The sequence below is a fragment of the Sycon ciliatum genome, chromosome 2 (assembly GCF_964019385.1).
Source record: "Sycon ciliatum chromosome 2, ocSycCili1.1, whole genome shotgun sequence".
In the NCBI taxonomy this organism is placed as follows: Eukaryota; Metazoa; Porifera; class Calcarea; order Leucosolenida; family Sycettidae; genus Sycon; species Sycon ciliatum.
Window position 1 is genome coordinate 18,501,486 of NC_088644.1, and position 27,776 is coordinate 18,529,261.

Consider the following 27,776-nt stretch of genomic DNA (forward strand, 5'->3'; position numbering starts at 1 on the left):
TTCTTGGTGCACTTGTCTATGTCCAGCTACACAAGGAGATGATGATGGTCATTGTCATTTTCTGAGCTGCTAACGGGCAAAAGGTTGAGAAAATGTCTGGTTTTGATCATTTGTGATGACCTTTGAATTTCAATGCACCTCTCTATAACATGACCCAGCTGTAATGTCAGTGCTCGCATTGATTTGATTTTTGGTTTGCTTGGAGGGAGCTGGCACCCAAATTCAGTGACCCAGAAAATTTGGCACTGCTGTGAATAGTTTAGTCGCAAAGTGAAGATTCATGGGTAAAAAGCCCCAAACTGTCAGATAGGTTATTTTTCAGCTTTCAGCAGCCCTGGGCGAGTTCTTTAGAGAAATGTGGCTATTTGTCTTGGTGCACGTGTTTGTGTCCAGGTACACAAGGAGATGAGGATGGTCATCGCCATTTTCTGAGCTGCGAACGGGCAGAAAGGTGAGAAAATGTCGGATTTTGACCATTTGTGCTGACCTTTGAATTTCAATGTACCTCTCTATAACATGACCCAGATGTAATGTCAGTAGTCGCATCGATTTGACTTTTGGTTTGCTTGGAGGGCGTTGGCACCCAAATGCAGTGATCCAGATAATTTGGCACTGCTGTGAATAGTTTAGTCGGAAAGTGAAGATTCACGGGTAAAAAGCCTCAATTTGTGAGATAGGCTATTTTTCAGCTTTCAGCAGCCCCGGGTGGGTTCTTTAGAGACATGTGGCTGTTTTTCTTGGTGCACTTGTCTATGTCCAGCTACACAAGGACATGATGACGGTCATTGTCATTTTCTGAGCTGCGAACGGGCAGAAAGGTGAGAAAATGTGGGATTTTGACCATTTGTGCTGACCTTTGAATTTCATTGTACCTCTCTATAACATGACCCAGCTCCATTGTGAGCGGTCGCATTGATTTGATTTTTTGTTTGCTTGTAGGGTTCTGGCACCCACATTCAGTGACCCAGAAAAGTTGGCACTGCTGTGAATAGTTTAGTCGCAAAGTGAAGATTCACGGGTAAAAAGCCCCAATTTGTGAGATAGGTTATTTTTCAGCTTTCAGCAGCCCTGGGCGAGTTCTTTGGATAAATGTGGCTCTTTTTCTTGGTGTACTTCTTTGTGTCCAAATACACAAGCAGATGAGGATGGTCATTGTCATTTTCTCAGCTGTGAACGGGCAGAAAGGTGGGAAAATGTCGGATTTTGACCATTTGTGCTGACCTTTGAATTTCAATGTACCTCTCTATAACATGACCCAGCTGCATTATCAGCGGTCGCATTGATTTGATTTTTGGTTTGCTTGGAGGGCGCTGGCACCCACATTCAGTGGCCCAGAAAATTTGGCACTGCTGAGAATAGTTTAGTCGCAAAGTGAAGATTCACGGGTAAAAAGGCCCAATTTGTAAGATAGGTTATTTTTCAGCTTTCAGCAGCCCTGCGCGAGTTCTTTAGAGAAATGTGGCTCGTTTTCTTGCTGCACTTGTCTATGTCCAGCTACACAAGGAGATGATGATGGTCTTTGTCGTTTTCTGAGGTGCTAACGGGCAAATAGTTGAGAAAATGTCTGGTTTTGACCATTTGTGCTGACCTTTGAATTTCAATGTACCTCTCTATAGGGTAGGACTAAAGGGACAAGCCCAACTTTTTTTGCAGTTTTCTGTCATAAAAAAATAAACGTCACAGGCGTCCGCGTCGGAGCGGTCCGGGCGAGCGACCGCATCTCAGTGGGACACTTGTCCGTGGCCGTTGTACTGGAAATCTGTGGCAGAACCTTGCCATGCCAGAGGCTACACACACCCGGGTACCTATACCGGGATAGACAAATCCTTGGTGTTGCTCCTTTCATTTTTATTTGTTCTTGCTGAGAAAGAAACGTTGCTGCTTGGAAAGCTTTCTGTTCACTCCAGCGACTTTCCTCTAGTAACGTTGCTCACTGATAATGATCATAGCTCGTGATACCAATGGTGAAGAGAAGCTGGGTTTCTTGCCATTTGCAACTTCCTGGCTCTGAAAATATAGCTTGAACAAATAAGAGCTCCAAATATTTTAGTTTTAGATTTCGATGTGCCAGACCTATCGTTACGAGATGCAGAGATGAGGAGCAAGGGAGGCGTTGGATTAATGCCAATAATGGTGTTTATGGCCCAGACAACGCCAGCGATTTTCACTTGTCAAGAGGACAGTCAAGTTGGAGCAGGCAGATGACAGATTATTTGAGCATTTATAGCGGAGTGGGTGGTTTGCTAAAGAGAATCGTCTCAGTACCTCATGGTTACTAGTATCTGACAAATGCCTCTTATTGCTAGTCTGCATTAGAGCATAGCAGAATTGATCATGTCACAAGTAGTGTCAAGACTTGATGTCCTACGATTATACTCAGATCATGTTGTAACTTCACGGGAATATCCGTCCTGCCACTTTACGCTCTCCCAAAATTGCCTGCAGGAGTCACGTGCCTGTGCAAGGGACAATGCGTTTGCATTGCTTACGGATGCAAGCGGATGGAGTGTAGACCAGATGAGAAAAAGTGATCCGGATATTCAACTAGCTTGGACCGCCATTATAAATTTGCCTGATGCCTGGACTATCTGAACATTGCTCCAAACCAATCCACAGAAGCAATACCCACACAGGAAGCCAAATGATAAACCCATTCATCAGCTATCGAACCTTTCATCAAAACATAATGCAGTGCATGCCTACTACTACTCAAACGAGATCAACGGATGCCACATGCCACACAGATACAACGTGGAGGCTCAGTATTTTCAAGACCCCGTGCAGTCTACACAACTAGAACAACGAGGTTTGCACCTAATGTCCCTCGATTTGCTTGCCGTATTTAGTTCCTTGCAATTGAAGCAAGCCGTATCCGAGAACCGATCACTGAGTTTGCAGTGTCGTCGTCGCGTGTATGTTGCCGTGGTGCTCTCTACCCTCCTGTACGGCGCGGAGACCTGGACAACGAAGGCTCCGGACCTACGACACCTCAACCTTTTCCACCATCAATGTGTCAGATCTATCGTTGGAGTGTCGCGACGGCAGCAATGGGAGACCCACGCAACGTCCTCAGCCCTTGCAAAGACCCTTGGAGTGCCTGAGGACATTGGTCACATCATACGGGAATGACGTTTGCGCTGGCTTGGACACGTGGCACGGAGGGAAGATCACCGGTTGCCGAAGTGTGTTCTCTTCGGTGAACTGCCTGCCCCGCGCCCCGCGCGTGATCCACGGAAGAGGCGGAGGGACGTTGTTATGCATGACTTTGCGTCGGTTGAGCCACCGGTACCAACATGTGGATGGTAAATGCAGCCCAGAACCATCCGGAGTGGCGTGCCATTGCCCGTCGACCACACAAGGCACCCTCTGCTGCTGGCTACGGTTGCGCCTGCGGCCGCATGTTCCGTCGAAGCGGCGACCTGAAACGCCATCAGTCATTCTGTCGTGGACTGGAGAAATAACAATGCGGTATCTTTGCTACGCAATGGGCAAGGTCAAGGTGTGTTTATGGTGGTACAGGTAATGCTATGTACGCCTCTTTGGTCGCTCACACATTATCCATTGCCGGCATTGGTTACACGTTATTATCAATTTGTTATGACCTTCGCTGGTCTGCACACCCACCCACTCTACTCTCTACTCTACTCTCTGAAGTTGAGACTTTCGTTTGCCATTTCATCCAGTAGTTTGACTCTCTGAGAATATCCCTGCTACATGTATATGTATAATATAATTTATACTTTACAATTATCCTTGTCTTATCTATCTTCTTGACACCATGACTTTCTTTGAAGGTCTTGTAGCTATGAAATGTTATTTGCTGCAGGCCATGTGTGTGTGTGTGTGTGTGTGTGTGTGCATCCGTGAATGTCCCACGCTTGGCCCGTGGGTAAATATACAGTCATGTATATGTGTTAGCTGCTCCCGGCTAATAATGCCCCCTCACACCGGAACACAAGGGTATTATGATTGGATAATTAGAAGTATTCGAGAAGAGTGTAGACAAGGAGAACAGGACAACGACAACTCAAGACTAGACTACAACAGAACTGGAGCATGCGCTCTTCTATGTGAGTGCTCATTGCCAAGGGGAACGAGCGGGAAATACAAATAGTGAGTATTCAGGTCGTAGCATACATACACCTATTACACTGTGCCCCCCTAGCTAAAATTCACGTCCACGGGAATGAACGAAATACCTAGGAAACAACAAAAGAAAACAAACCAAATAATAAACTCAGTCCAGGACATAGTCAGCTAGTCGAGCAGGTGCAGTGCGGACACGGCCAGAACGACGAGAAACAGGAGAAGAAGTACGGACCGGATCAGACGACGGTGGCTGTAGCGGCGGAACGCAGCGCGGCAAATCATCATCAGGCAGCGTAATCGGGTCAGGACGAGAAGCAGTAACGGCAGGCGGTTGACAGTCGGGAGGACGGGAAACGGCTTCAGGCGGACGAACAAACTTGCCACTGGCAGCATCATATCGGGTGAAACACTCAGACAGAGCAGGATCAGCATACGGAGCAAGAAGACTCTGAGGCTTGTAACAATCCGGCAACGGTCCAGCAGCAGAGGAACCAGGAGGACGAACAAAAACGGCCGGAGGAATAATCTCAGCAGCCGGAGGAACATCAACAGCAAGTGGCACTTCATCAGCAGCTGACAACGGAACATCACGGGCAAGAGGCGGCGGACTCGGCGGAGGAGACGGCACATCGGTCACCACGCGGGACATAGCATCGGCATTCAGATGTTGGCGACCTGGACGGTGGACGACTCGGAATTCATATTCGGATAAACAGTCAAGCCAACGTGCTTTCCGTCCGCGGGGTTCCTTCAGGTTCCGGAGTGCAGTCAACGCAGTATTGTCCGTCCTGGCAACAAATGGTCGTGCCAACAAGTAGTGCCTGAAATACTCCGCAAAATAGACCAGAGCAAGGGCCTCACGATCGCTAGCATCGTAGTTGCGCTCAGCTTTCGTCAGTACACGGCTGCCGTACCCAATTGGTCGCTCAGTTCCATCCTGGATCTGACTGAGGACTGCACCAATCGACACATTGCTCGCATCGGTGTCCAGAATGAATGCACCTGCTGAATCTTCAAACTGGGGGTACGCCATCACCGGCGCACTGGCAAGCGAACGCTTCAGAGCCTGGAACGCCGCTTCGCAAGCTTTCGACCATGCAAAGCGAGCATTCTTGCCTGTCAGAGCAGTCAGCGGAGCAGCACGCTGGGCGAACCCACGGATGAAGCGGCGATAATATCCAGCGAAGCCAAGGAACTCGCGGACAGCTGTGACAGATTTCGGAGTCTTCCAGTTCCTGACCGCGACGAGTTTGGCTTCATTCGGGGAGATGCCCTCCGCTGACACGCGGTGTCCTAAGAAAGTGACCTCCTCCTGGAAGAAGGAGCATTTCTTCAGATTGAACCGCAGTCCAGCGGACCGAACTCGCGCGAACACGGGCAGCAGAATCTGGAGTTGGCCAGACAGCGTTTCGCTGGCATTCAGGACATCATCAAAGAACACACGGCAGAATGGCTGGACCGGTGTGTTACATAAGCCACTCAGGACTGCTTCCATTACGCGCTGAAATGTCGCTGGGCCATTCCTGCAGCCCATCGGCAGAACATTAAACTCAAACAAGGCCAGTGGCGTGGTAAATGCCGTCTTAGCCTTGTCGCTTCCTTCCATTGCTATTTGCCAGTACCCTGACGCGAAGTCAAGGGACGTGAAATACCGACAGCCAGACAGGGAATCAAGCATGTCATCCGCCCGGGGAATCGGGTAGGCGTCAGGTTCGGCGACAGAGTTCAACTTCCTGTAGTCGATACAGAGTCGAAGAGAGCCATCCTTCTTTGGCACCAATACTATGGGTGATGCCCACGGACTAATCGATTCTTGTATTATGCCTTGCTTTAACAGCGTATTCAGTAGATCTTGCAGAGCCTTCCGGCGGTGATATGGAATCCGCCGGGTAGGTTGTTTTATAGGGTTATTTTGTCCTGTGTTAATTTTATGAGGGAATATGTCACAGTAGCCATAGTCATCATCATGCAAGATAAATAAATCGTGGTTATCATGAAGTAGTTCAGTGAGCGTGCGAGACTGTTCTGTGGAGAGATGATTTTGTGCGTTGATATATTCATCGATGACTTTCTTGCGTTGCTCAGTTAGCGGGATCGGGTCGGGTGAAACTGAGGAAACCATAGCTTCAGTGTCGTCAATATGTTCACAATCTGTAGGAATTTGATGAAGTTCGGCAACATTGGTATTTTTATGAATGAGTATAGGATGATTTGCATGATTTTCAACAGCCACAACCACACGTGTTTGGTTAGGGCCAACAGTTACAAGACTAGGAGTCACTGCCACATCTGGATGCTTCGCCATAAAGGACTCCAATGGATCTGCCACGCAATCCATCGCAACCGTGCACACATCAACAGCTGCACAAGGCACCAAGACAACATGTCCTGCAGGTACCGACAACTCCATCTCAAACACCACACGAGATGAGTATACCACAGGGTCGGCCACACTTTCGGGCGCACACGCCGGGACAACGCCAGGTTGAGCCATGGGTTCAACAACCCGTGCAGACAATGAATCGTCAAGGGCAACACGAGAAGAATACGACGAAACAGGTACATCGTCGGAGCATGCATCAGAATCAGAATGAGGAGTATGAGTACTATTACATGAGGGGGAAGTATTACGCGGAACAATACGATCATAGCCATAGGGCGTACGTGACGGAGGACACCCGGAACCAGAAACATGCAACGGAACAGACACATCGCCAAACATCACAACACCACGAGCAATATCTAATACACCACCATGCTGCAACAAAAAATCGGAACCAAGAATCATGTCACAGTGAATACCAGGAGACACAACAACCGTGTGCTGGAAAGACAGATTTCCTAGCGACATACACAGATCCATGGATCCAACGACAGGAAGTTGTGCGCCATTGACTGCACACAACCGCGGAGCAGACTCTAGAGGAGGTCGCTCTGTCAAATTAGGCAACAATTTCGAATGCACTAACGACACACTTGAACCCGAATCAACAAGAGCAACAACAGGAGACGAATACGAAGACGAAAGACAAACATCAACGTGCACAATAATGGGTGAGATCGCACCACATACCTCCTCGAGGGGCTCCACTCGGACGACTGACGGCGGCCCCGTGTCACCAGTCCAACCTAGTTTTTTGCGTGCGGGCAAGATGCAATGAAGTGGCCCTCTTCACCACATCCATGGCACACTCCACGGACAGGCCTCGCAAAACTCTGGCCACGACCACGACTAGGCGCACCAGCACCAGCACCACGAGCAACAAAACGTACATGGTCTTGCTGGGGTCGGGTGGGGCGATACAGACTCACGCTCTCCATTTTCGCCTCCAAAGCAGAGAGACGCGAATCAAAACTCGACAAAAGCGAAGCCAACTGGTCTCGCTCAGATTCCGACTTCAGTGGACCGACTGCTGTGTAGGGGTCACGACCATGACGGGGCTTCACTTCCGGAGCAGCAGCAAATACGGGCTGTGCGTACTGGTGAGGTACGGTGCGGGCCTGCTCGCGAGCATAAATAGCACCTACCTCGATGGCCTTTTGGACCGCCGCATCCAAATCAGTGGGCCGAGGTGACGCCAACGCCAAGCGCAAATCCTTCGATGCCTGGCCATCAATAAAAAGTTGCAAAAGCATTGAATCAAGCAGTGCACCTTGTTGTCCTGGGTAGGCTCGACGAGCGAGCCGACGAAGTTCCGTGGCATACCCGTGCTGAGTTTCACTCGCCAGCTTCACTCGCTGGCGAAGACTGGCCTCGTGCATCAATGCTTGCTGGGGCGGCTCAAGACGGACATGCAGAGCCTCGACTGCGTCGGAAAAGTTTATGTCACGCGTGTGAGTTAGAATTTCGGTGAACATCTCATGAGCTGTACCAACAAGGCGAGCAGGTAGTAGCCGTAGCTTTTGGTCGTCGTCGTACCCACTCAGCTCGCATGTGTGGACGAAATGCCTCATGTACGTGGTGAAATCTTGGCCTGGCTGATTTCCGAATGTCTCAGGAAGCAAGACTGGCTTCGGCAGTGGACGTGCATGTGGTGTGTCTGTGTCCGGCAAACGAAAACGATGGGACAACCCTTGTACCGGCGAACTCTCGCGCTCTTCAGCAATGCTCATGTCACAGCCAGCTTCAGCGAAGCTACGCTCTAGCTTTTCTTGTCTCTTGGATTTCGCTGAACGGCCCATTGTGAAAAAAAAATTTGTTTTTGTATTTTTGAATTTTCGAAAAAAATTATCTGCAAAAATTTCCCGTGGACTCGATCGACGCCTCGATCAACTATCGATCTAATTCTAAATCTATTACGTAACCTATCGTGCGTAGCGGCAAACAACTAAATTTGGCAGAGACAATTCCAAAATAGGCAACTACTCTACGGACACAGTGTAGCTAGACTCTACTACCCAGCTAGCAGATATCCTAACAAGACACTAGACAGCAGCCAGTATGCACAAAACACGGACACAGAAAATGTTACGAAAATGTTTGGCCAGACAGGTTGGCGCCAATGCTTGACCTATGGACTGTAAACCATGGTAAACAATGCATGCAACAAGAAAACGACGAGCAGAAAGAAACACAATGCAGATAGGAAAATATTGACGAAGAGAGTGGATGAGGATATGGTTTCACTTGCGTGGGCCTTCGTGGTACTTCATAGTCGGCGATCTCCGAAGGCGTACATACTCCGCCAGCGATGTAGTGGTGGACGTTTTCCGCTGCCACCAGTGTTAGCTGCTCCCGGCTAATAATGCCCCCTCACACCGGAACACAAGGGTATTATGATTGGATAATTAGAAGTATTCGAGAAGAGTGTAGACAAGGAGAACAGGACAACGACAACTCAAGACTAGACTACAACAGAACTGGAGCATGCGCTCTTCTATGTGAGTGCTCATTGCCAAGGGGAACGAGCGGGAAATACAAATAGTGAGTATTCAGGTCGTAGCATACATACACCTATTACATATGTTATGTGCCACACCAATTTCGCTATCTGTATAATATTATGCAGCACAGTGGCAGGCATAGAGAGAGAGAGAGAGACGTTTTAATGTCTCTGATGTGAATTCTTCACTACTACATAATCTACATTGTACTTGTATGATCGAGCGTATGAGTGTGTGTGTGTACTTGTATGATCGAGCGTACAAGTGTGTGGGTGTGCATTTGCAGATTTGGTGCTTCTCTTGCGACGGGCGTATACATGGTGTGTGTGGGTGCATCCGTGAATGCCCCACGGGTGGGTAAATATACAGTCATGTACGTGTTCTGTGCCATTCAATTTCACTAACTGTATATGCAGCACAGTGGCAGGCATAGAGAGAGAGAGAGACAGAGAGATACGTTTTAATAATGTGTCTGAGGTGAATTCTTCACTACTACATGTACTTGTATGATCGAGCGTACGGATGTGTGTGTGTGTGTGTGTGTGTGTGTGTGTGTGTGCGTGCGTGTGAATGTCCCACGCATAGCCACGTGCGCGGTACCACACAATTTCATTATGTGTAGAACAGCGGCTGGTAGAGAGATAGAGACAGACAGACAGACACAGAAAGACAGAAACGGAGGGATGCTGCGCATAAAGAGCGACAGACAGAGACTCAGAGAGAAAGAGACCAAGACAAAGCACAGACTGAGGAGAAAACAGACAGAGACAGACAATCAGACGCAGAAAGACCGAGACAGAAACAGAGGGACGCACATAATGAATGACAAAAGGAGAGACAGACACAAAGACACAGAGAGCCAGAGACAGAGGGTCCTTAGGGAAAGACAGAGAGAAAAAAACTGAGAAAGGGAGAGGCAGATCGAGAAGGAAGAAGACACAGAGACTGAGAGAGGGACAAAGAAAGACAGAAGAAGAGAAGCAAACGGAGAAACAGCAACATAAGTACAGGGCCAAGAAGACAGACAAACATAGAGAGACAAGCATAGAGAGACAAGCAGAGACAGACCAAGACAGGGAGACAGCTGGAGAGTTACACAGACAAACACAGAAAGGCCGAGACGAAGATTCAGAGAAACACAGAGAGAGAGAGAGAGAGAGAGAGAGAGACGAAGAGAAGAGAGAGAGAGACACGCGCACACGCACGCACGCACGCACACACACACAGAAACAGAGAGAGAAAAGTGACAAAGTAAGAGACAGAGAAAAGTGACCGAGTGAGGGACAAAGAGAGACACACAGAGAAAGACTGAAGAAGAGAAGCAGACAGAGAAACAGAGACAGACAGATGGAGACAGAGAAACAGAAAGGAAGACAGACAGACAGACAGACAGATGGACAGACAGACAGGGACAGGCACACGGACAGAACGAGATAGGCAGACAGCTAGAGAATGACAAAGACAGGCATACAGAAAAATCAAGACACAGACAGAGACACATAGACACAGAGAGAGAGAGGCAGACAGATAGATAGATTAATAGAATAGAGAGACAGACAGACAGAGAAACATGTGGAGACACACAGATACGAGAGATTTCGTTCGTTGGATTTCTAATACTGAAGTAGTATAATACAAGTAGGTAGCAGCATAATGCACACAGATCTAGAGTGCTGAGAGTTGTCGAATGCGGCGAAAGCAAAGTGTAGTAGACACTACTGTACAGGAGTGAAGCAAAGCTGATTTGTTGTAATGCTGCCTGACTGCTTGCCTGTGTGCAATAATGAGGTGAACTCATAAAACAGTGAGCCGAAAAAAATACGATTAAAAAGCCGATTCACAAACCAGGTAAAGACAGGAAGAGAAGGAAAGATATGTGCGCATATACCCTGCACCCGTGCACGCACACACACACACACATACACACAGAAGGGAGTTGATAGGTGGAGAATTGCGAAAACAGGGGACCCAGTGTGCCCTCAAGGAGATAAAGAGATAGAGATAGATAGAGAGATATTTTTGGCACAGTATATTCGGCCCTGGTTTAAATATGGCTTTGGAATTTATTTTTCATTGCAATCAGGTTCGGCCTCATTTCTCTGTGCTGTGCTAATGAGTCCACAAAGGACGAAACAGTTCTGTCCCCAGATTGGATAGATAGATATAGATGAAGATAGAGAGAGAGAGAGAGGGGGGGGAGAGAGAGAGAGAGAGAGAGAGAGAGAGAGAGAGAGAGAGAGAGAGAGAGAGAGAGAGAGAGAGAGAGAGAGAGAGAGAGAGAGAGAGAGAGAGAGGGAAAGAGAGAGAGACATAGGCAGCTGTCTTGGTCATTATCATCCGATGTATTCCGTGTGGCGTAGACCAGGTGTGCATTGAGAATCCTTTCACAAGGCATCGCAATAATTATAATTACGGAATTGGGCAGTAATGCGGTGCTAGTCTTGATATGTTTCACTCAGGTCATGTCTGATATCGTTGGCATAAGAGAAAATCAGTGGGTGTACATCCACTGCACTTGCAAACTTGCGTGTCTCTCTTGCGACGAATGCACATGGTACTTGATGTCTGTGTCAATTGGCTCATTCTGTGGGCGAGTGGTTACTGCCTGAGTTCAATGTCGGAAAAGGTAAGTAGCTCTAGGTGCAGTATAGAGAAAATTATGCCAAATACGCGGTCATTAGGAGAGACTATACCAGCAACTTCGACTCATATACTTCAATATCTAATTGGATCTGTATAGAAGACGCTGCTCAGTGGTATTGGAGTTGTGGTTGATCAACAGCGTATCTTTTAGGTACATGTGGCATCCATTGGTCTTGTGTGAGTGACACTAGGCATGCAACCGGACAACGTTGGTGAAAGGTTTCATTACCAAAGAACTTGATTGGTTTGCCATTTAGCTTTCTGTGTGGCGTCACATCGTTTCCGTGGACTGGTTTAGATTCTTGCCCACGTTTCCAGGAGTCCAGCCAATTAATAGCAGCCGAAGCTATTTGAATAGCCAGACGTTATGTCTTCTTATCTGCTCTGCACTCCATCCGCTTGCATCAGTAAGCAATGCAAACACGTTGTCCCCTGCACAGGCATGTGACTTCTGCAGGGAATTCCGGGAGAGCGTAAAGTGGCAGGACGAATTACCGTGAAGTTGCCACATGATCTGAGTACAATCGTAGCACATCAAGTCTTGACACTACTAGTACTTGTGACATGATCAATTCTGCTATGCTCTAATGCAGACTAGCAATAAGAGGCATTTGTCAGATACTAGTAACCATGAGGTACTGAGATGATTCTCTTCGGCAAGCCACCCACTCTGCAAAAAAATGCGCCAAAATTAATAATCTGTCATCTGCCTGCTCCAACTTGACTGTCCTCCTGACAAGTGAAAACCGCTGGCGTTGTCCGGCCATAAACACCATTATTGGCATCAATCCAACGCATTAATCCAACGCCTTCGTTGCTCCTCATCTCTGCAGCTCATACCAATAGGTCTGGCACGTCGAAAAACTAAAATACTCGGAGCTACAAGCTACATTTTCAGAGACAGGGTTGCAAATGGCAAGAAACCCAGCTTCCCTTCACCTTTGGCATCACGAGCAATGACCATTTATCAGCCAGCAATGTTTTACTAGAGCAAAGGCGCTGGCGGGAACAGAAACAGCAACGTTTCTTTCTCAGCAAAAACAAATAAAAAGGAAAGGAACAAAAAAGGATCAACACCAGGGATTCGTCCATACCCGGTACCCAGGCCAGGTGTGTACTACTACTACCCCTGGAAAGGCTCTCCCACAGATTGCAGTACAAAAGCCACGGCCAAGTGTCCCACTGAGGTGCGGTCGCTTGCCCGGACCGCTGGGACGCGGACACCTACGAAGAGCAGCCTGTGACGTTTATTTTTTATGACAGAAAATCCGCAAAAAAAGTTGGGCTTGTCCCTTTAGGCTTTCGCCTCTCTATAACATGACCCAGCTGTAATGTCCGTGCTCGCATTGATTTGATTTTTGGTTGGCTTTGAGGGCGCTGGCACCCACATTCAGTGACCCAGAAAATTTGGCACTGCTGTGAATAGTTTAGTCGGAAAGTGAAGATTCACGGGTAAAAAGCCTCAATTTGTGAGATAGGCTATTTTTCAGCTTTCAGCAGCCCTGGGCGAATTCTTTAGAGACATGTGGCTGCTTTTCTTGGTGCACTTGTCTATGTCCAGCTACACAAGGACATGATGACGGTCATTGTCATTTTCTGAGCTGCGAACGGGCAGAAAGGTGAGAAAATGTCGGATTTTGACCATTTGTGCTGACCTTTGAATTTCATTGTACCTCTCTATAACATGACCCAGCTGTAATGTCAGTGGTCGCATCGAGTTGACTTTTGGTTTGCTTGGAGGGCGCTGGCACCCACATGCAGTGACCCAGATAATTTGGCACTGCTGTGAATAGTTTAGTCGGAAAGTGAAAATTCACGGGTAAAAAGCCTCAATTTGTGAGATAGGCTATTTTTCAGCTTTCAGCAGCCCTGGGCGAATTCTTTAGAGACATGTGGCTGTTTTTCTTGGTGCACTTGTCTATGTCCAGCTACACAAGGACACGATGACAGTCATTGTCATTTGCTGAGCTGCGAACGGGCAGAAAGGTGAGAAAATGTGGGATTTTGACCATTTGTGCTGACCTTTGAATTTCATTGTACCGCTCTATAACATGACCCAGCTGCATTGTGAGCGGTCGCATTGATTTGATTTTTGGTTTGCTTGTAGGGCGCTGGCACCCACATTCAGTGACCCAGAAAATTTGGCACTGCTGTGAATAGTTTAGTCCCAAAGTGAAGATTCACGGGTAAAAAGCCCCAATTTGTGAGATAGGTTATTTTTCAGCTTTCAGCAGCCCGGGGCGAGTTCTTCAGAGAAATTTGGCTCTTTTTCTTGGTGCACTTGTCTATGTCCAGCTACACAAGGAGATGAGGATGGTCATTGTCATTTTTTGAGCTGCGAACGGGCAGAAAGGTGAGAAAATGTCGGATTTTGACCATTTGTGCTGACCTTTGAATTTCAATGTACCTCTCTATAACACGACGCAGCTGCATTGACAGCAGTCGCATTGATTTGATTTTTGGTTTGCTTGTAGGGCGCTGGCACCCATATTAAGTTACCCAGAAAATTTGGCACTGCTGTGAATAGTTTAGTCGCAAAGTGAAGATTCACGGGTAAAAAGCCCCAAACTGTCAGATAGGTTATTTTTCAGCTTTCAGCAGCCCTGGGCGACTTCTTTAGAGAAATGTGGCTCTCCTTCTTGGTGCCCTTGTCTATGTCCAGCTACACAAGGAGATGAGGATGGTCATTGTCATTTTCTGAGCTGCGAACGGGCAGAAAGGTGAGAAAATGTCGGATTTTCACCATTTGTGCTCACCTTTCAATTTCAATATACCTCTCTATAACATGACCCAGCTGTAATGTCAGTAGTCGCATTAATTTAATTTTTGGTTTGCTATCCCGCGAATTATTATTATTACTATTTATTATTTGTAGGGCACTAGTGCTCGCATAGATTGGATTTTTGGTTTGCTTGTAGGCCGCTGGCACCCACATCGGGTTACCCTGAAAATTTGACACTGCTGTGAATAGTGTAGTCGCAAAGTGAAGAATCACGGGAAAAAGAGGTCGGTGTGAGTTTCTGAGCTTCGAACGGGCAAAAAGGTGAGGAAATGTCAAACTTTCGACCTGTTGTGCCCATCTTTCACGCTTCAATGTACCTCTCTATACCATGACCCAGCTCTAATGTCAATTGTCACATTGATTTGAGTTTTGGTTTGCTTGTAGGCCGCTGGCACCCACATGCAGCGACTCAGAAAATGTTGCACTTTTGTGAATAGTTTAGTCGCAAAGTGAACAATCACGGGACAAAGCTCCGAACTTGGAAATAGGTTATTTTTCAGCTTTCAGCAGCCCTGGGCGAATTCTTTAGAGAAATGTGCCTCTTTTTCTTGCTGCACTTCCAGCTATACCCAGCTGTAATGTCAGTGGTCGCGTAGGTTTCATTTTTGGTTTGCTTGTAAGTTGCTTGATCATTTTTGACAATGTGTGTCATTTCTGTTGCGCATTTCCCTTTTGTGGTGTCAGATAGAGTTCATTCACAACTAGCAAGGAGGACAACAAACGAAGAACAACATTCCAAGCAGTGTGCGAACACAAAAGGGAAGTGTGTACGAACACCAAGGAAAGTGTGTACGAGCGCATATGGAAGCAGGAGCTCTAGGCGGGTGCATACGGGGTGCGGGAGTTGCACCATATACGGAAGTATGCCATATACATCATGCCCCTCCTAAGATAAAAACGTACAAGTGTTTATCTAATCAACAAAAATAATGTGAAAATTGCATGTGCGTAGCAAATGACATGTCGCGGAGCAGCAGCAACTTCCAACAGACTTGTAAAAGGGATAATTGCAAAAATTATATACATGAAGGTTTTCAACTGCGAAACAATGGGAATGACAATTGAATAGGTACAATGGACATCAACAACTGAACAGAGCGAGTGTTAATTGTACGATTGTCCACGCGTTGAAATAATGTTAAAGGGGACATTCTGTCGCCGGGGACGTTGGCTTGTTCGAGGTGGTACCTGAACAGTTGACTGTGGCGACGACTGAGTCACAGGGACTGCTTGTGGTGCAGCGTCGGGTACGGGAGACGATGCAGGCATGGCTGTTGAAGCTGGAGTAGGAGGACGGTACGGGCGGAGGTAGCGACGGTTGCGCCAATATACGCGTCCACTCGGTAGCTTGACGTAGTAGTCGCGGTGGTCACCGATAGCCACGACAACGAAGCGGGAAGACCACCGTTTTGTCTTCGGGTGCTGAATGTCAACGTGCGTCCCGATAGACAAGTGGGGGAGCTCTCGGTGAGGCTGACTGGGAGGCTGGTCTACGCGATCAACATCATCCATGTCAGATGCGGTGTCTTGCCAGTGGGAGTCGAACTGGCTCCATTGGGCGAGAACGAAGGAGACGAGTGGGCGACCATACAGTAACTGGGCAGGACTCTTTCCCGAAGTGCCAGGAGTATTGCGCCACTCGAGAAGGCCACGCTGGAAAGCATCGGTGTCTAGATTACCATCATTGGTAGTCTTTTCCACCAGGTACTTCATTGCCTTCACGGCTGCCTCCGCATGTCCGTTCGACTGTGGGTAGTGAGGGGACGACTTGATATGACGGATTCCCCAGCGCTCGCAAAATTCAGCAAATCTGTGAGACGCAAACTGAGGACCGCCGTCCGTTGAAATGACCTGTGGTACGCCTACATCTGGGAACCACCTGCGGAAATGACGAATGACGTCAGCTGACGTGGCTGAGTGACCAAGCTTGGCGATGCATGGCCATCCGGTTAAGCGGTCGACGAATACCAAATACTCGCAACCTTGGCAACTGAAAAGGTCAGCACTAACACTTTCGAATGGCAAAGTGGGCTTGCGGTCAGAAATGGGCGGTTCGGCAGACTGAGACGGCTGAAATTCACGGCATGTATCACAGCTGCGGACTAGCGTGTCTAACTCACTGTTCATTCCGGGCCAATACACTGTCTGACGGGCACGTCGTTTGGTACGGGTCAGACCTTGGTGGGCTGCGTGAAGGTCGATCAGCGTTGACGCACGCAGAGAGGCTGGGACGACTATGCGTAGACCTTTCAGGACTATGCCATTGTCGGTGGACAAATGTTCACGCACGTTCCAATACGCACGAAGAGGCTCGGGCAGCTGCTTTTGTGCTGAGGGAAATCCGTTCTGGATATACCCAAGTAGCATCTGGTAGTCAGGATCAGATGCTGCTGCGGCACGGAGCTTAGCGAACTGGAGACTCTGGGGACCATCTTGGAGTAAACAGATACGGATACTGCGGCAGGACAGTGCTGGATCTTCTCCAAGTTCATCATCACTAGTCGGGATTGATACAGGATGCCGTGAGAGGGCGTCTGCGAATACGTGCTACATCATCACCTTTGTGTGCCGATTTCAGGAATTCACGGCGGCCAATGTCCATTTTGCAGCCGTGAATAGTCGGAAAGGTGAGAAATGGTGAATTTTTTGGAAAGATGAAGGATTAGGCCATGCAATATATACAAAAAGATATGAAAAATGTAAAACACACAGCCAGTGGGGCTCTATTTTATTTTTATGCCCAGAAATTGCTATTCACCACATAGGCAGTGCCCCTGGAAATTTGACCCTGCTGTAGCTGGCTTGAGTTCCAAGTCCGGATGTACACGCAAAATGCCCCAATCTTGGAGACAGGTTATTTTCAGGGTTCAGCAGCCCTGGGCAAGTCGTTTATGACAATGTGTGTAATTTCTGTTGTGCACTGCACTCTGTGTGCCTATTGCGGGAATTCACGGCGGTCACTGCCCATGATGCAGCTGCGAACGGGCAGGTGAGAAATGGTGAATTTTGGCCATTTGTGCGCACCTGTTCATTTCAATGTACCTGTGGGTTAATGGGCCCAGCTACAATGTGGATCACGAAATTGCTTAGATTTTTGGTTTGCTAGTAGGCGGCTTACACTAGTAGGCAGTGCCCCAGGAAATTGGACCCTGCTGTAACTGGCTTAAGTTCCAAGTCCGAATGTACGGGGAAAAGCCCCAAACTTGGAAATCGATTATTCTCAGATTTCAGCAGCCCCGGGCAGGTCATTTCTGACAATGTGTGTCATTTCTGTTGTGCACTACACTTTGTGTGTCTATTGCAGGAATTCATGGTGGTCACTGTCCTTGTTGCAGCTGTGCATAGTCGGAAATGTGAGAAATGGTGAATTTTTGACCATTTGTGCATACCTGTTCATTTCAATGTACCTGTGGGTAAATGGGCCCAGCTGCAATGTGGGTGCTGGAATTGCTTAGATTTTTTGGTTTGCTAGTAGGCCGTTTGCACTCGTAGTAAGTGACCCAGGAAATTTGACCCTGCCGTAACTGGCTTGTGTCCCAGCTCCGAATATACGGGGCAAAAAGCACCAAACTTGGAGATACGGTATTTTCAGGGTTCAGCAGCCCTGGGCAGGTCGTTTAGGACAATGTGTGTCCTTTCTGATGGCCACTACCCTCTGTGTGCCGATTTCAGGAATTCACTGCGGTCACTGTCCATGTTGCAGCTGTGAATAGTCGGAAAGGTGAGAAATGGTGAATTTTTGACCTTTTGTGGGCACCTGTTCATTTCAATGTACCTGTGGGTAAATGGGCCCAGCTGCAATGTGGATGCAGGAATTGCTTCGATTTTTGGTTTGCTAGTAGGCCGCTTGCGCTCGTAAGCAGTGCTCCAGAAAATTTGACCCTGCTGTAACTGGCTTGAGTTCCAAGTCCGGATGGAAGGGGCAAAAGCCCCAAACTTGGAGAGAGGGTATTTTCAGGGTTCAACAGCCCTGGGCAGGTCGTTTATGACAATGTGTGTCATTTCTGTTGTCCACTACCCTCTGTGTGCCTATTGCAGAAATTCACGGCGTAAATGGGGCCCGCTGCAATGTTGGTGCTGGTATTGCTTAGATTTTTGGTTTACTAGTAGGCCGCTTGCACTCCTAGGCAGTGCCTTAGGAAATTTGAAAAAAGCCCCAAACTTCTGTAACTGGCTGGAGTTCCGAGTCCGGATGCACACGCAGCCCTGGGCAGGTCGTTTATGAAAATGTGTGTCATTTCTGTTGTGTGCTATCGCAGGAATTCACTGTGGTCACCGTCCATGTTGCAGTGGTGAATACTGTAAAAGCCATATATAAAACGAAGTGCTAACTCTAACGAGTTAACGAGGAGAAATCTGTCGTTAAAATAGAAATCCTTATACTGAAATCGATACATATAATGTCCTATTCAGCATTGAGAATGAGTGAGAATCGTTACCTTTGGTACACGTAAACTAGTCAATTTTGGGAAATCATTATATATGCGCCTCGTTAGAATAATGGCTTTTACAGTAGTCGGAAAGGTGATTGGTGAATTTTTGACCATTTGTGCGCACATGTTTTTTTAATGTCCTTTGTGTAAATGGACGCAGCTGCAGTGTGGGCGCTGGAATTGTGTTGATTTTTGGTTTGCTAGCTGATTTTGTGAGGTCTGCATTTGCCACTAAGGTGGCCTGCGAAAGCGAAGGCTTGTGTGTTTCTGACCATTCAAGTGATGCTAAACTCGAATCTCGGGAATATTATTGTTAATAGTAGGCCGCTTGTACTCGTAGGCAGTTCGCCAGAAAATTAGACCTTGTTGACCCTGTGACCCCGTTCCAACTCCGCGTGCACGGGCGAAATGCCCGAAACTTGGAGATGGATAATCTTGAGCTTTCTGCGGCGCATAATGCGTTTGATTTCTGTGGTGCACTACCCTTTGTGTGCCTATTGCAGGAATTCACGGTGGTCATTGTCAGTGTTGCAGCTGTGAATAGCCTGAAACATGAGAAATGGTGAACTTTTGGACCATTTGTGCGCACCAGTTGGCCAAGCTGCAATGTGGGTGCTGGAATTGCTTTGACATTATTTTGGTTTGCTAGTACGCCGCTTGTACTCGTTGGCAGTGCCCTAGGAGATTTGACCCAGCTGTTACTGGCTTGAGTTCCAAGTCCGGAAACACGGGCAAAAAGCCCCAAACTTGAAGATGGTTAATTTCAGCTTTCAGCAGCCCAGGCAAGTCGTTTATGGCAATGTGTGTCATTCCTGTTGTTCACTTCTCTTTAGTTGGAAGGTTGAGAAATTGTGAATGTACTGTCGTGGACGTGCAAATCCGGTCGCACGTCTAGCGGCCCCAGGGCGCTAGCCATGCAGCCGAGGATAAGCGGAATGCTGAATGTATATGCACTGCAGCGCGCTGGTCGCATCGGATCAACATGACTGCACGCAGCGTTCTGTACGCGCTGAGGGCGGCGGTCCCGGTCAATCGACTGGATTTCTATGTCCGCTACAGTACCTGTGTGTAAATGGGCCCAGTTGCAATGTGGGTGCTGGAATTGCTTTGATTTTTTGATTTGCTGGTAGGGCCGGAAAGAAAGAATTTGGTACAGCACTCACACTTTTCCCTTAACATACCAACACTCAAATACCCACCCACACACATGTACCTCACCTGCATTTCCCCAATCTACACTTACTTCAACACTACTCGCTGCTCACGTAATAGCGCATCCAATAGTGCTAGCTTTAGATTATCAGTGTTGGTTGTATCAGTTTTACTTCGAAGTAGATCTAAACTTTATGGTACCATAATCAATATTTTTCCTTCGTCGTCCAACTCTCGGTGTGATGAAGATTTCGTTCAAATCATATTGTCCTGTTGTTCTCAAGTATGAGTGCGAACACTTTACTTTCATCGATATGAAGATTCTTGCCTGCCGACTTTTTGATCATTTTTTAGCTTATCCTACCTCTGAACTTCCCACCTGAAATGTTTGGTCAACCGCCCTCAGCTACCATTATTTTATTTTATTCCAAGCAATACATGGCTGGGGTAGCCAATGACCACTTTGCGTGGCGATTGCAGGGTTTTTATAGCCAACCACGGCTATCATGCACAGAGTGCAAAATAATTGTGTACGGGTTCATCACATGATGTGAAGTTCTGCCGTCGCGGACCCCATACTCCATAGACTAGAGTTGCACACTCTTGGGGGTTATGTACTCTTGATGTTAGGCATCTGAATGTGTGGTGGGCATCTGAACGTGTGGTGGGTATCTGAACGTGTGGTGGGTATCTGAATATATGGTGGGCAACTGAATGTGTGGTGGGCATCTGATTGTGCGGTGGCATCTGAATGTGTGGTGGGCATCTGAATGTGTGGTGGGTACCCGAATGTGTTGTGGGTATCTGAATGTATGGTGGGCAGTGGGCATCTGAACGTGTGGTGGGCATCTGAATATGTGGTGAGCATCTGAATGTGTGGTGTGTATCCGAATGTGTTGTGGGTATCAGAATGTATGGTGGGCATCTGAATGTGTGGTGGGCATCTGAATATGTGGTGGGCATCTGAATGTGTTGTGGATATCTGAACGTGTGGTGGGCATCTGAATGTGTGGTGGGCATTTGAATGTATGGTGGGTATCTGAATGTACTGTCGTGGACATGGAAATCCGGTCACACGTCTAGCGGCCCCAGTGCGCTGGTCATGCAGCGTGGATAAGCGATACACATGCATTGTACTAGTAAGTAGTATGCGGTCTAGTGCGCTGGTCGCATCGGATCAACAAGACTTGCACTGCAAGCAGCGCTCTGTACGTGCTGAGGGATTTCCATGTCCGCTACAGTACATGTACATGACTGTGCACATGTATGGTGGGCATCAGAATGATTGTATGGGTGGGCATCTGAATGTATGCTGAGCATCTGAATGTATGCTGGGCATCTGAATGTATGCTGGGCATCTGAATGTATAGTGGGCATCTGAATGTATGGTGGGCATCTGAATGTATGGTGGGCATCTGAATGAATGGCGGGCATCTGAATATGTAGTGCCCTGCCTTGCTAGTACTGAACTGTAGCTGACTACTTATAGCGTATATTTTATTGTATTCCCGTACGTCTGTCGCCCTATAAAAGCAGCTGGGCGTTACTGATTTCTACACAACTGATTTCTGATTTCTAAAACTGCAACAGAGCCGAGCAGAAGAGCTGTTCTGACCTCCAGGTGTCCACCGGAGAAGGTTTCTTTCTTGCCGCTTCTCTTTCTTGCCTTTTTACATGTAATCAGGTGTGTACCTGAGAAAGTTCGATTTAAAGTGAATTCGTGTTGATTGCCGTGCCTCCACTCGGCTACCCACTACGAATGTCTTGTGGGCATCTGAATGTATGGTGGGCATCTGAATGTGTGGTGGGCATCTGAATGTGGAGTGAGGGCATCTGAATGTATGGTGGGCATCTGAATGTATGGTGGGCATCTGAGTGTGTGGTGGGCATCTGAATGTATGATGGGCATGTGAATGTACATGTACATGTATGGTGGGTATCAGAATGTACTGTACGGTGGCAGTGTTGCCAACCGCCCGCATTTGTCTGTAGTTTTGTCCGCAGTATGGATTTCAATCGAATTATTTAATTATTCCGCAAACTATCGTGTATGATAGATTACTAAAACCTTTGTGTTGGGTTCAGTTAGACAAGACAACATTGGTGCTAGTTTCAGTTCTTGTCCAAAACAAACTCAAATCAAATACCCGAATCCAAAAACCTACAATTGTAGTGTACGAAACTGTGCCCATGCGCTTGGACATCAGTAAGCACGCAGAACTTTTGTTAGCGATGACATGAGAGATCCGCTCACAAAACATGCATAAAACACAGAATAACAATAATAAAAAAGAGACCCATGACGCATAATGTACACAGCACATACATGTACATGTACATGTACATGACGTTACATTGTATTAATAGGTGGGAATCACACTCCTGTGATCACAACACTTCGTAACTCCATCGTTTCTTGTGCAAATTCAACACTCGAAGGGTCTACGTGGTAGCGAAACCTCCAAGCTGTCCAATGCAACAGTCGCCGAAGAGTGACGATGTTGGATTCCAGAGATATCAAGCGCCGTGTTCCGGTATTCCTAGCTCGGCAGATCCAAATTTTTGATCGATCTCTTCGTCATGTTTGGAGAAAATGCCTTTTCGCATGCTCTTGGAGCGACTGAGCACATCATTATGGCGTAGCCGGTTGAAGTCTGAATTGCGTCAAAAACATTTGAGCGTTCTGTGATGAAGGAGAGTGGAATGGTGATGATGGGACAAATATGCTTGCATATTAGGCTTGAAGACGACTTAGCTGTGTTACGGCGCCTGATTTGTGGCAGCTTCATAATGGCGTTGCTCCTGCCAAGAGCTTTCCAACGAGCCCTAGATTGTGATAATCAAGCTACGTAGACCACGGTTATGACCTGGTGAGGTTGAAAATTGTACTGAATTTGTGAGGTTCACAAGTGAACTCTGTGACTGGAAAAGTAGTTGTACAGTATCTCGTTTGTTCCTCCAAATTACACTACAAATCAGTCAAAATGTTGACCCAAAAAACGAGGACGCAAAACTGAAAAATGGCACTGGGAAATACGCTTGGGGGTAGAGCGCATTTGGTAACACTGTGGTGGGTATCTGAATGTAGGGAGGGCCCAAATATGCTTGCGCATATTTTGGTCCTTTTGACACAAGGTCGGATGAAGTACTTGGTCCGCCCAGTTAAAATTGGCGCTTATCTTCTCACTTGTTTTTTTGGTGTTCTGCCTGTGCCATACGGCATGGAACCGCCGATTCACCATCCGAACATGACCATTGACCATTGCATCCGACGACATGGCAGCACAAACCATCACAGAAGTTGCGATCAGTTCGTTTGAGTCTTTTTGACGGAGCTGCCGCCGACGAACACTTCCGTCAGCGCAAGAAAACACTGCAACCTCCGCTCGAGTCCGTAAAATAGGTCAGGATGTTCGCATTTCAGAGCGATGGAGAATACAGTTTCTGTCTACTTCCAGCTGTCTGATGGCAAGGATTGTTTACTCTGGGGAGGTATAGAAAAGCTGAAAAAGCGCTTCGCGAGCTTGAATTTCAGTGCTTGCACAGTACAGCGCCTAGTGAAGGGCTATCACCAGCAAATCGCTGACGAAGAAACTGCAGCTCATGTCGATGTCTCCAGTAAGTGAGACCAATCCGGCGGACACACTTTGAAGCTCACAGAGGACAGGGCAAAGGAGCTAATCAAAGGAAACACCAAGTCCTGAGAGAAACACTCGTGCAAAGGACTTTCAGGAAACTAGCCGAAAAGCCTGGTGCACGGCGTTGTAGGTGCAGTACGCACAGGTGCTACATCAAGCGGAAGCTATCACTGCGCTGCATGTACAAGCACCAGCGGCTCGCGTGGGTACGGGTGCTGATCAGCAAGTCCGACAAGCGCAAGAGGCGATTTGAAAAAAGGACACTGATATGGCGTTGCCTTTTTGTCTCAAACAAAGTCGCATTATTGCGACGAACGGGGATAACACAGTCAACATGCGGGCAGTCTCACTCAGCTTCTGATGGGAAGGTGACAGGCACGCACTGCCTTTGAGCGTGATTCGAGACGAGGAGAAGCGGAACAAGCTATGAAACGACCTGTACAGCAGCTGTCCGGATCGTACGTTTTGAGCTCTACCTCCAGCGACGATAGTGGCGAGGAAGATGTGTAACTTGCTTGAATTTTCGACTGAGTTGCTTACTGACATGTAAATAATCATGTATATAGTGCTTTGTGACCGTAGCTTGCTTCAAATATTAGTATTTCTTTCCTGAGACAAGTGTGAAGATAAGCGCCAATTTTAACTGGGCGGACCAAGTAGCAAATCTAGCATACGAAATGTAGCATATTTTGCTACAAGGAGCATAGAATTCGCATAATTATAGGGCAGATTGCGGAAATGGACAAGGAAACTTACCACGGCACGCTCGGTCAGGGAACACTTCCAAACTTAGCCCGGAAGGAAAAATGCTCATTCAAACACGTGGCGAAACTTTGACCCGAGAAGAGAGTGTCCGCACTCAAGGTCGCATAAAGTAGCAAATCTAGCATATTGTACCAAATGTAGCATATTTTGCTACAAGGAGGAAAGAATTCGCATAATTATCACTGATATCAGTTCATATTTCGAGCATATTATTCTGCTTTTGTGTGATTTCGAAGCATATTTTGAAACAAATGGCCAATATGCGAAAAGCATAATATGCGAAATTTTTGAGCATATTTGGGCCCTCCCTATCTGAATGTATCGTGGGCATTGGAATGTGAGCCGCGCCAAGCTAAAAAGTGGCTTAGCGTTTTGCCAACAAATCGAGAAAATCACCAAAACGTCACAGTTGGCAACAATCTACTCGAGCGCAGTTGCAAAAATATTCACTTTCGAGCACCCTTTCAAGTAAATAGTTTGCCAGTCGAGAAGAAGAAAGAGGACTTTCTATTTTTGAGCAACACTTCTTCAGTGCTCCCTCTTTCATCGTTGTGGTGATTTCTCGGCGCTGCCAGAGATCATAATGGAGCGTTCTGGAGAATGTGGAGGTGAGCAGGACGACACTTTATCTCCCTGTGCGCCCAACCCTACTTGACGAGGAAGTCTCGCTCATTCATAATGACCGTATTTCTCATCGTGGCCATGACGAGAGCGGCTAGTATAGCTATGGGGAGACGTATACAAGCTGTCCGACTATCATTCTGACAAGCTGCGTAGTGAGTTGGCTCTTGCTGCGATGTTTCACTTTGTTTCGGCTACTTTCAGATGTTCATGACGTGGCGTACTGTATTCCAAAATCTCCTCATTTCAAGGCCAATAGTGCTACACGACGAAGCGATGCATTGACTCTACCTGCTAGCATATCGTCCCGTGGTGCCTTCTACCACTACCTACACCAGGGAAGGAGAGTGACATGGACTAGCACGGACAAAGAATCAGTGCCGCTTTTTAGCGATGTGCAGTCTGCTGGACCTACGTGCAAGGGACCAATGGAGCTCGATCTCTGGCACAACACTACGAGCTACATGAAAGGATTAGTAACTGTTCATTCTGGTGTAGGTGATTGGAGAGAGTATGACGGACTATCTTGGTAAGATGCGGCGTTTCTCAGCCCAGCGAAAATAGTCACAGACTCGTGCACAACATGAAGGATATGAAAATTCGTGTTGCGTGATGAAATGAGATGAGAAACATAGATCAATTATTTCTTATTTCTTGGATCTTCTAATTAGCCTTTTACTTCTCAATATGTCTCTTTTGGAAGCGGAGCAACTTGCCTCAGACAGAACGCACTGGCTCGACGTTGTCGACAGATGCATGACCCTCATTTGATTTTTCATATGAGCTATATGCGTGCTGTATTATTATTATTATTATTCTAATTAAAAAACAAGTGCTCGTTCTTCTTGTATTGCTTCCACACCTGCTAGGCTTTGTCTCCACTTGGTGTCCCATGTTTTTTGGAGTTTGGGCAGGTCTTCAAATCCTTAGTGTCATTGATACCAGGCATGCTGTGACATGTGCGCAATGTACATGTATACTTATTTATGGCACATATACATTTCAGATGTATACTTATTTATGGCACATTTACATTTCAGATGGGCACCAAAATTTCCATGATGGAAGTTGGATAGGTAGACATCACTTTGGCATGAAAAATAAAATTCCAAAAATTGTGCCTAAGCTACCTTTTTGCTTGGCTCGGCTCATGTATTGTGGGCATCTAAATGTGTGGCAGGCATCTGAATGTATGGTGGGCATCTGAATGTACATGTATGGTGGGCATCTGAATGTATTGTGGGCATCTGAATGTATTGTGGCGGACATCTGAATGTATGGTGGGCATCTGATTGTATGGTGGGTATCTGAATGTATTGTGGGCATCTGAATGTGTGGCGGGCATCTGAATCTACGGTGGGCATCTGGAAGTGTGGTGGGTATGCGACTGTATGGTGGGCATCTGACTGTATGGTGGGTATCTGAATGTGTGGTGGGCATCTGAATGTATGGCGGGTATCTGAATGTATGCCAGGTATCTGAATGTGTGGTGGGCATCTGAATGTGTGGAGGGCATCTGAATGTATGGTGGGTATCTGAAAGTGTGGTGGGCATCTGAATGTGTGGTGGACATCTGAATGTGTGGTGGGCATGTGAATGTGTGGTGGGTATCTGAAAGTGTAGTGGGCATCTGAATGTGTGGTGGGCATCTGAATGTGTGGTAAGCATCTGAATGCGTAGTGGGCATCTGAATGTATTGTGGGTATGTCAATGTGTGGTGGGTATCTGAATGTGTGGCAGGTATTCAAATCTATGGTGAGCATCACAATGTGTAATGTATATCACAATGTATGCAGTGACGTCACAAATAAAATGGTGGACCATCCTGAAAAATTTGGCCATAGGTTCACCCCTATTTTCAGTTTTTAGACGTTTTTTTAATTTTCTGTTAATATTTTTAGACTATCTGCCTTCCCATTTCCACATTCATTTTACCCTGGGTGACAGGTGTTCCGTTCCATCTGGGCTTTGCATAATACAGATCCGAAAAATGGCTCCTCAAGTGGCACTATTGAGCAAGGAAATTGTGAAAATATCTGCAAAAGCCACAAAATAGAGCCATTTCTCTATCACTGCAGAATGCATTTTAGAGTGAACTATGGAGATGCTGGTGATTCCATGACGTCCTTGATTCCGAGGAGATGCAACTGTTCCTGTACTGGGAAAATCTACATTGACATGGAAAGTATCAATGTCAGCGCTTCGCATCAAGACACTATAACACTTGGCGTATGTCATCACTGCACAATTGCATACACTGTCAAGGTGCACACGTATAATTATAACAGTCGACTCCAAATATAACAAATACCATTGTGCAAGATAATTACTCCCATATACATGTTAGCCAAAGTTCTCTGTAGCAGGAGTGACATGTGTGGCCCATGGCAGTCTGAGTGCACTTGGCTAACGTGCAACCCTACAAGATAATGTTCGCAATAAACGAAACCTGTTCGCTATAAAGGGTTAGTTTTGTGTGGGTTTAAACATGGACATGAACTATGTTTCGCTATATCACGAAATTCCCTATACTGTAAAAGCCATTATTCTAACGAGGCGCATATATAACGATTTTCCCAAATTGACTAGTTTACGTGTACGATTCTCACTCATCCCCAACGGTCAATAGGACGGTATATTTATCGATTTCTGTGTAACGATTTCTATTTTAACGACAGATTTCTCCTCGTTAAAGTTAGCACTTCATTACATATATGGCTTTTACAGTATTCGAGTTCATTACAAGCGGAGTCGACTGTGCCGTAAATA

The 27,776-nt window shown here is 46.9% G+C and overlaps 2 long non-coding RNA genes across 2 annotated transcripts; both read left to right on the forward strand.

Moving 5' to 3' along the window:
* The first annotated feature begins 391 nt into the window (after positions 1-391).
* LOC135810775 (uncharacterized) lies at positions 392-13,969 on the forward strand. The gene is made up of 6 exons (XR_010552381.1): positions 392-451; positions 761-818; positions 1,140-1,185; positions 13,178-13,235; positions 13,545-13,602; positions 13,912-13,969. It is a non-coding gene; the product is annotated as an uncharacterized LOC135810775 (long non-coding RNA).
* A 3,661-nt stretch (positions 13,970-17,630) lies between these two features.
* On the forward strand, positions 17,631-20,539 carry LOC135809037 (uncharacterized). The gene is made up of 3 exons (XR_010552161.1): positions 17,631-17,751; positions 18,071-18,119; positions 18,658-20,539. It is a non-coding gene; the product is annotated as an uncharacterized LOC135809037 (long non-coding RNA).
* The last annotated feature ends 7,237 nt before the right edge of the window (positions 20,540-27,776 follow it).